The following is a 13,477-nucleotide window of genomic DNA, read 5'->3' on the forward strand; positions in this document are numbered from 1 at the left end:
TTTGTTTGTTTGTTTTGTTTTTCAAAGCAGCCACAGGCTGTGAAGCAGTGGCCTAGTGAAGGCGCGAGGAATGGACCGGGACTGGGGTATGTGTGTTGAGTGAGGTGTTGGCACTCGACTCTGGGCCTGTGCATTGCTGTCAGTGTGACCTGAAGGCTCAGCCCTGAGCATCTAGACCAAGAGGAGCCCTGCGCTGCCCCTGCTCGCTGACTACTCGCCACCAGGTTTCCAGTATTAATGAAATAATTATTTACAAAAGGAATAAGTGCCCATGGTAAACATTTCAAACAGGCTTAAGAAAAAAAATAAATCTCTCTTTATTTCCAATCTCACCCCCAAGAAGTAAACAACGTCAAAAGTTTCCTATTCTAGAAAGCAGGTATTTTTTTTAAATGAGCGCTTACTAGGTATACTCTTCTTCAACTTCATTTCCCTTTAATGTATCTTTCCTTCGTGAGGAGCTACATTATTTAAAGCAGCTTCACAGTACTCTAGTGTATGGATGTGCTGTGATTTACTAATCAGTCCTCTGTGGATGATCTTTTGACTGTTTCTAATTTTTCACTTTTACAGTCGAGAGACAATAGGCCTTTGTGTACTCTACAGGGGTATACTTTTGTGAGTATGTCTCTGGATGTCTTTTAAAACTTGAACTGAGTATATGCATTACAGTTTTCTCACCAACACTCTGAGGGAGGCATGATGGTACCCATTTTGCAGATGAGGAAAATAAAAGCTCAAACAAGTAATGCTTTACTTTTGCCCTGGGTCACATTTCTGGCATTTAGAACAATCATTCATTCAACAGGTGTTTGTTAAATATTACCACTGTCCTTTCCAGGCATAGTACTAGACACTGGAGAAGCAAACGGATAAAGTCCTGCCCTCTTGGTGCTTACAATCTAGTGGGGGAGTTTTATATATATATATATATATATATATATACATATATATATGTATATATATATATATATATATGTATATATATATATATATGAATTCAGGAGAGAGGGGAATTCGGGCACATAGCATTCACTCTATGACAACATTTCAGATTAAATGTGGTCTTCTCTGACCGCACAATCCATATTCAGTCCACTAGTCATTCTCTTTTATAACATCATGGTTTGTCTTTCAAAGCAATTAGCACAATTTGTATACATATATTTATATATTGTGCTAATTGCTTTGAAAGACAAACCATGATGTTATAAAAGAGAATGACTAGTGGACTGAATATGGATTGTGCGGTCAGAGAAGACCACATTTAATCTGAAATGTTGTCATAGAGTGAATGCTATGTGCCCGAATTCCCCTCTCCCCCGAATTCATATGTTGAAACCTAGTGCCCAATGTGATGGTATTTGGACGTGAGGGCTTTGGGAGGTGATTAGGTCATGAAGGTGGAGCACTCATGAATGGGATTAGTGTCCTTATAAAAGAGACCCCAGAGAGCTCCCTTGTCCCTTTTGCCATTTGAGGATGCCATGTGAACACGGCCATCTGTGGGTCAGGAAGTGAGCCCTCATCAGACATCAAATCTGCCAGTGCTTTGATCTTGGCCTTCCAGCCTCCAGAACTGTATGAAATAGATTGCTGTTGTTTACAAGCCCCTCAGTCTATGGTATTTTGTTATAGCAGCCCAAATGGACTAAGACAGGTGTGAAGGAGGAGCAGGAGTTGGCAATAAGAATGTGAGAGTGAGAAGGTCCCAGATAGAGGGAGCAGCATGTGCAAAGGCCTAGAGTGGGAACGTTTCTGCTTATGGTGTTCAGGGACTCCATAGAAGATCAATACGGCTGGTGAGTGGTGAGCATGAGGGGGAGTGGAGGAGAGGCTGTCAGTGAGATAGGGAGGAACAGGAGCCCAGGGACTCTTGGAGAGGGATTCTGCATTTGTTCAGATGCAGTGGGAAGACACTGGGGCCAGAGGAGCTATTTTACTGGGGAACCCAAAGGACACCCTGGCAGAGCCCAGAATAAAACCAAACCAGCCTTTGGTAGGGTTTTGATCTTTTGAATAAGAACAGTAACATTAGTAACGTGTTAACATTGAATGTGCTCTATATGCCAGCCACTGTGCTTAGTACTTTTCATATATTACCTATTTTAACCCTCATAACAACCATTTGAGGTAAACACTATTGTTATCATGCCACTTTTATAGATGAGGAAACTGAGACCAGAGAGATTAAGTAATCATCCAGCTAGTTAAGTACCCATGGTACATTGTCAAGATTGAACATATCCTGGGCCATAAAACAAGTCTCAATAAATTTAAGAATCGAAATCATACAAAGTGTGTTTTATGACCACAATGTAATTAAATGAAAAACCAATAAGAAGAAGATGTCTGGGAAAACCCCAAATATCTGGAAATTAAATGATACATTCCTAAGTAATTCATGGACTGAAGACAAAATCACAAGGGAGATTAGAAAATATTTTTAACTAAAAAAACAACAAAAATGTGACATGTCAAAATTTGTGGATGCAGCTAAAGCAGTGTTTAGAGGGAAAGGTATAGCTTTAAATGCTTATCTTAGACAAGAAGAAATATCTAAAGTCAATGACTAAAGTTTTCTCCTTAAGAATATAGGAAAGAAGAGCAAGTAAACAAAAAGTAAATATAAAGAAGGAGTTAATGATAATAAGAGCAGAAACTGATGAAATACGAGACATAGGGACAATACAGAAAATTAGCGAAGTCTAAATTTGATTCTTTAAAAATAATCAGCAAAATGGACAAATTTCTAACTAGATTAATCCAAGGGGGAAAAAAAGAATATCAATTACCAAAATCAGAAATGAAAAAGGGATTGTCACCATGGATCCCTTAGATATTAAGAGGATAATAAGAAAATACTATGAATACCTTTATGCCAGCAAACTTGATAAATTAGATGAAATGGATGAACATTTTGAAAAATAGAACTAACCAAAATTGACACAAGAAATAGAAAATCTGAATAGTCCTATGCCTATTAAAGAAATTAAATTTGTTATTAAATTTTTTTCCTAAAAAGGTAAACGTCAGGCCCAAATGGTTTCACTGGTGAATTCTATCAAACATTTGAGAATGAAATAACACCAATATTACATAAATATTTTCAAAATATAGAGAAGAAAGAATTACTTCCCAACTGTTTTCTGAGTCCAATATATCTTTAATAACAAAACCTGACATAGGCATTATTAAAAAAATAATAATATTACAGACCAATATTCTTCATAAATACAGGCACAAAAATCCTTGACAAAATAGCAAATTGAATCCAACAATATGTAAAAATGATAATACACCATGACCAAGTAGGGTGTAACCCCAAAATGAAAGTTAGTTTAATATTTGAAAATCAATCTTTAAATATAATTCAACAAAGTAAATGAAAAATCAATTCATTGCATTGAATGAAATTGATTATTTCAACAGCTGCAGGAAAAGCATTTGAAAAATAAAAAATTCTACTCATTCAAAGTAAAAACTCATAGCAAACTAGAAATAGTAGAGAACTTTTTCAAAATGTTAAAAAGCATCTGTAAAAATAATCTATAGATAACATCATACTTAATGACAAAAGACTGAATTTTTTTCCCTTGAGATCTATTATAAGGCAAGGATGCCTGGTTCACCACTTCTGTTCAACCTTCTTGTATAGTATCTTACTGCTGCATAAGGTAAGAAAAAGAAATAAAATGTGTAAAACTTAGAAAGTAATAACTCTTTATCTGCTTGCAGGTACAATAATAATTTATGTAGAAATCCAAAGAAGATTAAAAAACAACTATTAGAACTAATAAGTGAATTTAGCAGTGTTACAAGATACAAGGTTAAAATACAAAAACTCATTGTATCCTTATATACTAACATCAAACAATTGATGAAATTAAGGAAACAATCCCATGTATGGTAGCACCAAATAACACTGAATACCTAGGAAGAAATCTAACATAAGACATTCAGGATTTCTACAGTGAAAACTATAAAGTACTGATGAGAGAAATTAAGAAAGACTTAAACAAATGGAAAAATGTCATGTTTATGGTTTTCAAGACACAGTATTATTAATATGACTCTTTTCCTTAAATTGAACTATGTTCAATGCAATCCCAGTAAAATTCTGAATTTTTTTAGTGGAAACTGACAAGTGGATTCTAATATTTATGTGGAAATACAAAGGGTGTAGAATAACAAAAGCAATTTTTAAAAGGGAGTTGGAGAACTTAACCAACTTGTGTTCAAGACTTACTATAAAGTTACAGCGATCAAGATAGTTTGGGTATTAGTGAAAATATAAACATATAGATCAGTGGAACAGATTAGAGAGTCCATAAATAGACCCACATGTATTTGGTCAATTGTTTTGACACAGGTGCCAAGGCAATTTTGTGAGAAAAGAAGCGTCTTTTCAACAAATGGTACAAGATGTTCATGTGAGGAAAAAGTGAATATTGATGGTTAACCCATACCATACACAAAAAATTGATTCTAAATGGATTATAAACCCAAATGTAAAACTTAAGAGAACTGTAAAACTTCTAAAAGAAACCATAAGAGAAAATTTTTTGCAAATCTGGGGTAGGCAAAGTTTTATTAGATAACACACAGAAAGCACAAACCATAAAAGAAGAAAATAATAAATTAGACTTCAATTAAAATAAGAGCCTTTTGTTCTTTGAAAGACATCATTAAGAAAGTACAAAGGCAAGCCACAGATTGGGAGGAAATGTTTGCAACATATATGTCAGAAAAAGGCTCTGTATTCAGGATAAAAAGAACACTGACAAATCAATAATAAAAAGACAAACAATCCAGTGAGAAAATTTGGGCAAAAAATGGGCAAAAGGTTTGAACAGATACTTCTCGAAAGAAGATATGAGAAAGGTGCTCAACACCATTAGTCATCAATGAAATGCAAATTTAATGACAATGAGATACCACTACATACCTGCTAGAATGGCTAAAATCAGTGGTGTTCTGGTAAATGTTTAAAAGCTAGCTCTGGGTGGGGTAGGAGTAGAGGAAACCTGACTAGTAGTGTTTGCTGATTTGTATGGTGTAAATACTCTCACCATGATCAATTTCAAGCTACCAACAACAAGATGTCAATGAACCCAGAGTTGGGAAGAGATGCATACAATTGGCTCCCACAAACTGGTGCAAGCTAGCTCCAGCACACTACTAAAGTATTTAAAACTGACTGGCCCTCTTCCACTGGTAGAGATATGGGGCAGCTGGAACTCTCTTACACTGCTGTTGAGGATGTAAGATGATAAAACCACTGGGCAAGAAGAGTTTTGCAGTTAAACATCATATGCTATATGACTCAGTCATTGAACATCTGGGCATGCTCAAGTTCACAGCAGCTTCATTTGTAATAGTCCCAAATTGGAAACAACCCAAATGTTCACCAGCAGATGACATACTGTGGCATATTCATACTATGGAATATTAATCAGCAATAGAAAGGAATGAACTGTTGGTACACAAACCATATGGACGAATCTCAAAATTATTATACTGAGTGAAAAAAGAAAGAAAAGAAAAAAATACATGATGTCTGCTTCAATATACAAGGTTTGGGCTTCCCTGGTGGCACAGTGGTTTAAGAATCTGCCTGTCAATGCCGGGGACACAGGTTCGCGCTCTGGTCCAGGAAGATCTCACGTGCCACGGAGCAACTAAGCCCGTGCACCACAAGTACTGAGCCTGCACTCTAGAGCCCGTGAGCCACAACTACTGAGCCCGCATGCTACAACTACTGAAACCCACGCGCCTAGAGCCCGTGCTCTGCAACAAGAGAAGCCACTGCAATGAGAAGCCACACCCTGCAACGAAGAGTAGCCCCCGCTCGCTGCAACTAGAGAAAGCCCGCGTGCAGCAACGAAGACCCAATGCAGCCAAAATAAATAAATTAATTAAAAAATATATATATATATACACAAGGCTTTTTTTTTTTAAATGGAATCTATAGTGACGAAAACATATCAGTGTTTGCCTAGTGAGGGGGTGGAAGGATGGATTACAATGGGCACAAGGTAATCTTTGATGGTCAGGAAATGTTTGTAATCCTGATTATGGAGATAAACTCATGGGTGTATACATATGTCAAAACTGATCAAGCTATACATTTTAAATATGTGCCGTTTCATGTACTTCAATTATATCTCGATGAAAGTGAAAAAATATTTTAAAAAGTGCAAACTCCTGGGCTTGACCCCAAGCTCGGAGATGGAGCTGGACTTGAAGTTTAATAAACTCCTCAGACGATTCTTAGAAACTGGGAGACCTACTGAAGAGGAACACCCCAAATTTAATCAGATGTGACAAGTTTGATTTTCAAGGTGGATAAAGGAAGGTGTGTTTATACTTCAAAGTGGAGCCTGAGTTTTAATAGCCCAGCAGTAGCATTTGCATGGTCCTAGCTTGTGCTAGGTGCTCCCCCATGCATGTAGATTTGTCTGACTTTGCCCCCACTAGGTGGCAAAGATGGGAGAGTTGACTGTCGGGGCAGCTGAGAGTTACAGGGGTAGGTTCAAATCTCCTTTCTACCACTTCCTAGCTGGGTGACCTCTTGGCCACGTCTCTCTGTCTCAATTACCTACTGCTGTGGATCCAAGCCAGTCCAAGACATTGCAGCTTAAAGCAAATGCTCATCACCCGGTGATCTGGGTAGGGCTTAGTGGGGACAGTTAGTCTCTACTTCATGTAGGGAGGGTCAGCTGGGGTGCTTCTCCGAGTCTGAAGGATCCACTTCCAAGCCACCTGGATGCTGGCTACCTCCTGGGAGCTCTGGCACAGTTGTAGGCTGAGCCCCTGTCCCTCTCCAGATAGATCTTTCCATGAGCTTCTCTTTATAGTTTCCTTATAGCATCACGGCTGGGTTCTAAGAGAAAGTGTTAAAGAGGATGAGGCAGAAGTTGTATCCCCTTTTACGATCTAGCCTCAGAAGTCACACAGTGTCACCTTGCCCGGCTGATCATCATTTAACACCTTACCTCTTGTTCATCCTCTTGCAGCCATGCTGGTCTTTCTGTTCCTCTAAAGCTCTAAGTCTGTTCCTGTTCCAGTGTGTTGGCACTTGCTCTTCCCTCGGCCTGAAACACTTCCCCTGGCCCCGCAGATCTGCACAAGACAGACCCCTTCTCATCATTTAGGTCTCAGCCAAATGTCATCACCTCCGAGAAACTTTCCCTTCTGATCTTCTTCCCTTCCCACCCCTGCAAATCTCGCCAGCACTATTCAATAGAACTTTCTGGCATCATGGAAATAGTCTTTACCTGCGCTGTTGCATATGATAGCCACTATCCACAAAATTTTCAGAACTGGAGTTCAACTTTTCCTTGATTTTAATAAGCTTCAAATTAAATTTAAATAGCTGCACAGAGCTAGTTGCTACCACATTGGTGAGCTCAGCTCTATTCCATCATTTCATCCTATTTTCTTCATAGCAGTTATCACCATTCAAAATTATTTACTATTTCTTTTTATGTTTTCAACTTTTTTATTATTACAAATTCAACTCTATAGAAAATTGCAAGAATACTAGAATGAACCCTTCACCTAGATTAATTGAGTGACTGTCTTGCCAAATGTGCTTTATCTTCTATATGGATGTATATAATTTTTGGTGGGAGGTGGCTGAACCCTTTGACAGTTAGTTGCAGATATCATAGCATTTCACCCCTAAACACCCCTAAGAACAAGGACATTCATGCTATCATCATGCTGAAGGAATTTAACACGAACACAATACTATTATCTAATATTGACATCATACCATTGTCTGATATGTCATCTGTATTCATCTTTCACAAATTGTCCCCCAAATGTCTTCTGTGGCATTTTTTTCTTTTGATCTGGGATGCAATACAGAATCACGTGTGGTGTTTGTCTTATCTCCTTATTCTCCTTTAATCTGAAACAGTTCTTAGCCTTTCTTGGTCTTTCATGACCTTGACATTTTTGAAGAGCAGAGCCAGTTGTATTGAGAAATGCCCTTGGACTTGGGTTTGTTTGCTTGTTTCCTCATAACTGCATTCAGGTTATGCATTTTGGCTGGAGAGCCACTTAGGGATGTGTTCTCAGTGCATCAAATCAGGAGGCACCTGATGTTAATTTGTTCTATTATTGGGGACACTTATTTTGATCACTTGGTAAAGGTGGTATTCACCAGAGCTCTCCATTGTCAAGGAACTGTTTTATTTTTTCCCTTGGCAGTTTATAACTAGTCTATAGGGAGATCCTTTGGGACTATGTGACTATCCTGTTTCTCGTCAAATTTTCATTCAATGGTTTTGACATTCATTGATAATTAAGCCTGAATCAATTATTGCTATGAAGTTGCAAAATGATTTTTTTCCTCTTTATTTCCTTCTCTATCTATGAGTTGGCCTTCTACTGTAAAGAAGAGCTTTCCTTTCCCCTTTTATTATGTATCTATATGTTTGCTTGAATCAGAATAAACTCATGGATTTCATTTGATGTATTATAATCCATTACTGTCATTATTCATTTTGATATTAAAATTGATCCAGTCTAGGCCAGTGGGAGCTCCTGTGAGCTGGTGTCTATGTTCTTCTGACATACCCCCATCAATCCTTGAGATTTTCTTTCTGGCATAATAAGATATTCCAGGTTTACCTTAATTAATTAATTAACTAATTAAAATGTGCATTATGTTTCTCTCCCATCAGAAGATAAGCTCTTCTCTCTACCAAGATTCTTCGCACTTAAAATGCTTAGGTACAAATTGGACAAGAGCAGTCTTAGAAATCTGTTTCTGGAACTAACAAGGGTCCTTCTGCATGAAAAGGAAAGAAGGTTCAAATTCCATGCAGTTCTTAGCTGTTTGATCATAACAGCAGAGTGTAGAGTCAGTGAGGCCGCATAAGTGATGAAAACCATGGGCCATAGGGCTAGGCCTTCCCAGGTTCCTCTCTGCACTTCATTACTTCTAAACTGTTAACTTTGGATAAGTCACATCGCTCTAAGCCTCAGTTTCATTATCTCATTATCATCAAAATGGGACACCACTAACAGTACCTCGTCACATGGTTGTTATAAGGACTAACGAAGAGAATATACATAAAGTGGTTAGAGCAGTACCTGGCACATGTAGATGGCTGACAAATAGTAGGTATTATTATTGCGTACATTTTCTCATCTAGTTTTTCCAGGAGCTCTGTGAAATATCTTCATTTGTAGATGAGAAAACTGAGGCTCAGAGTGGTTAACTAAATTACCCAAGGTCACACAGCTAGATGGTGAGGAAGTCCAGGTAGGAACCTATGGAGAGGCTTTTCCAGTTACACTCGAGGGTGAGAACAGACCTAGGTGAAGCAGAGCCATTTATACCTGGCCTAGCCATGCACACCTCTCCGCAACCCCCTGCAGAGTGTAGGCAGAGGGGGCTCACTGCTCATGGCGAAGTGACCAGGGCCTGCAAAGGAGTGACAGTCCTTTTTACTACCAGAGGTTTATCAGTGATACTGCAGACCATATGTGGCAGCAGAATAGTGGTTAAGATCATGAACTTGAGTTAGACCTGGGTTTTCATGAATGGGAGATCTCGAGTAAGTTACCTAACCTCTCTGGGTCTTAGTTTCCTTATCTGTAGAAGGGTGGGGACGGGGTGAGGAGGGATAAATTAGGATATTGGGATTAACATATACACACTACATATATAAAATAGCTAACTAATAAGGACCTACTGTATAGCACAGGGAACTCTACTCAGTACTCTGTAGTGGCCTATATGGGAAAAGAATCTAAAAAAGAGTGGATATATGTATATGTATAACCGATTTACTTTGCTGTACACCTGAAACTAACACAACATTGTAAATCAACTATACTCCAATAAAAATTTTTTTAAAAAATTAAAAAAAAAAACTTCAGGGCTTTTGCACTGGCTGTTCTCTCTGCCTACAATGCTCTTCCCCCTACACTCACATAGTTAACCCCTTTATATCCCTTACATCTTTATTAAAATCACTGAGCCCTACCTCGATCACCTTACTTAAAAATAAAATTCACCCTCTCCACTCCATCGCCTTCTCCTGGCTCTATTCCTACCCTCCCCCCCTCCCCAGGCACTTCTTACCACCTAAGCCTACATCATTCACTTATTTATTATTTTCTTTGCTCATTGTGTTTCTCACCACAGTAGAATGTCATCTCCACCAGAGCAAGGACTTTGGTCTCTCTGGGTCTCTGAGAAAAGTGCCTGGACATAATAATAGCTCAATAAATATTCCTGGTTGTTGTCACCGTAAACAAACCACACCAGAGTGCTAAATTTTTAGGAAATTCTCAAAACAAGCAACGTTATCAAATCATGTTGATGTTTCAGTCCCTCTGGAATGTGATCGTGGTTTTAATGCCAAATTCCTGTCATTTTTAGTTATGGCCTAAGGCCTCCAAATAAGTCTGGGACTTCCTCCTTCTCTACCTTACATCCTGCTTTCCCCTGTGACCTGTTCTCCTTTCCACTGTGACCTGTGTTATCCTTACCTGGAGCTTGCAGAAATGCAGACTCTTGGGCCCCACCCCAGCCTGACGCAGCCAGAACATGCATCGGAACAAGACCGCCGGGTGACTTGTGTCAGGTCAAGTTGCTAGCGTCCATCACTTTCTTCTTTTCTGGAATCTCTCTCTTCCTGCTCCCCAAATCTTTCAGCCATGCTGCCTTAGCTTTCTAATTTGACTTGAAGCTTCTTTTCTATGCACATTAGCTCTCTGGTGCTCCAAGGGGACTTTTCATGTTCCTTTGCCTACACATCTTGTCTCCTCGAGGTGCCCCTTCATCAGATGGGGAGCTGTTTGAAGCCAGAGGCTCTCCCTACCTACCTCCACCTCCCACTGCCTCCACCTGCCTTAACTTACTAGGATCTGTCCTGAGAGCAGATGAATCATTTCACGTCTTTGTTTCCTTTGTTTACTCCAAGGATCTAAAGATGTTTAACACAGCATTGCTTTCATGGATTCTTAGGTCTCCATGCTTTCTAAAAAGGCAGGACCATTCTGTCTTCCCTGGTATGCAAATTCGCTTTTGTTTTAGCCAGTGAACATTGGGAACAGCCTGAGTGCCAGTCCCTAGATAAAGTGGCTGCCAGGGAAATAAATATGCTGGAGACACAATTCCTGGAAATAAGCTCACAGCCTTGTGGATGCCCCACGTGGACACACTAACAGGAGTCTTCATTGTAATATCATCCGATTCAGTGGCAAACATCTAAATGTCCACCTGCAGGAATAAAAAAAAAATCTATGGCACAATCATACTGTAAAATTCTATGTAGCAGTTTATTTATTTATATTTATTTTTGGCTGCATTGGGTCTTCGTTGCCGCGCGCGGGCTTTCTCTAGTTGTGGCGAGTGGGGGCTACTCTTCATTGTGCTGCGCGGGCTTCTCATTGCAGTGGCTTCTCTTGTTGCAGAGCATGGGCTCTAGGCGCGCGGGCTTCAGCAGTTGTGGCATGTGGGCTCTAGAGCGCGGGCTCAGTAGTTGTGGTGCACGGGCTTAGTTGCTCCGCGGCATGTGGGATCCTCCCGGTCTACGGCTCGAACCCGTGTCCCCTGCATTGGCAGGCGATTCTTAACCACTGCGCCACCAGGGGAGTCCCTATGTAGCAGTTTTTAAAGAAAGGGAGATAAATATAGAATTACTGCCAGAGAAAGATCTCCAGGACAGGATGAGTGAAAAAAAAATCTTGCAGAATATGTGCCTTTTGATACTGATTAGAGCTTAAATATAAAAATTTATATTTAATAGGTACAGAAAGGATTGAATGGACACACAAACTAATGACAGTGATCAAGGGAGATTTTAGCCTTATCTGTCATTTTTTTTTAACATGGAGAATATTTGTATGTATTATTTGGGCAATTATAGAATTCATAATAATTTTAAAACATAACACTATTCAATTCAAATTAAAGAAATAGGGCAAGAGCAACCAATGTGACCAGAACTGGGAGGTGGAGAGATATTATATGCTTTGGAAACAACTTTATGTGGCCAAGTTACAATCGTTCTGATTATATGGATGACTTGACTGAGACCAGCAGTGGTTAAGTGACTTGCTTAGAGCCCCATAGCTACTAGATAAGATAGGTCGAATGCAGCACAGGTGCTTTGTGCTAAATGTGGAGTGGTCCCTGAGTGAAAGATGAGAAAAGCAAGTGCCCTCCCCCACCACTAGGTTAGATGTGGCCATCCCCACCTATCCCAATATGCCTGAGTCTGATCTGCATTTATCCATTTTTTGGCCTCCATCCCAAGACTCCCTTCCTTAAGATGATGGAGACATGACAGTTTCCTCTTTCCCTGAGGGCAACCACCTCCCCCCCTCTCCCTTTTATCTGCTTCCTACAAACTTAGATCTTTGGTCCTGACATCTGCTACAACTTTGCAAGAGGAACTTTACAAATTACTGCTCCTCTTGCAATATTCTGAGCTATAGGCCAGAAATCTGGATTCCCAGCTTCTTCTCCCAAGTTCTCAGCTTCGCCATAAACCCCAACCCAGGCACCACACAGGTAGGCAAGACCAATTTCCTGGACACAGGTCTGTCTGATCAGGCATTACCTCTGGGGAGCAAGGGTCTTCTATTTTTATGATTCTTGCACACTCTAAAAAAAAGTTGCGAAGGCAAGCAGAGAACATAAAATCAAACAACATTAACAACAAAAGACTCGACTTCAAAAGTGTCTATACTCATTTCAGAAAACCATAGAGCTGAAAATTATTTCCCGGGCAATAAACATCCAGAAGTAATCAAGCTAGAACAAGACGGTGAGTATGACACACCTTGCTGGGTGCTCAGAACACAGTGAATGTTAGGAAGGGGGGTTTGAAACAACTGAAGCATTGTCCTCAAAGGTGCCCTGTATATGTGCTGAAATGAACAAAAGGAGGTTTTAGTGTTTCTCAGAACAAAGACAGCTAGCTCTGGAACCAATGACAAAACATCAGAACATCATACAAGGCTGAACATGGGAATCAGCTCTGCATTGCACATTTATTACCAAGAGTGAGTGCAGCAGGCCTGGAAGAACCAGATTTGGAAACATCTCGAATTTTGTTTGCCCAAATTTGCCAAGCATGATAGATTAGGAGCCCTTATGGGTGTACCCAACTAATTGCACTTCATTATTTGTACACTTCAGATGACCTTTCAGCAATGAGCCCAATTAATTAAATGTAGACACACAAGTCAGATTCGGAAGGAAGGGCGAGGGCTGGGTTCATTTTAAAATTAAACCTGTGTTATGTTATTTTATTTTGAAAAGTCACTGAGAGAACACATGTAAAAACAGTAGTTCATATGGAACATTCCTTCAGGATATGGTAGAGACTATTTACTAGGACTTCCTGGGACCTGTCAAAGCCCTGAGGTTCATAATGCCAGAGAAGGAGGGAAAGGGGAGAAGATTGTCTTAGCAGGAGCAGGGCTGGTCTTCATAGCCTAG

The sequence above is a fragment of the Balaenoptera physalus genome (assembly GCF_965194825.1).
Source record: "Balaenoptera physalus genome assembly, chromosome: 3".
NCBI lineage: Eukaryota > Metazoa > Chordata > Mammalia > Artiodactyla > Balaenopteridae > Balaenoptera > Balaenoptera physalus.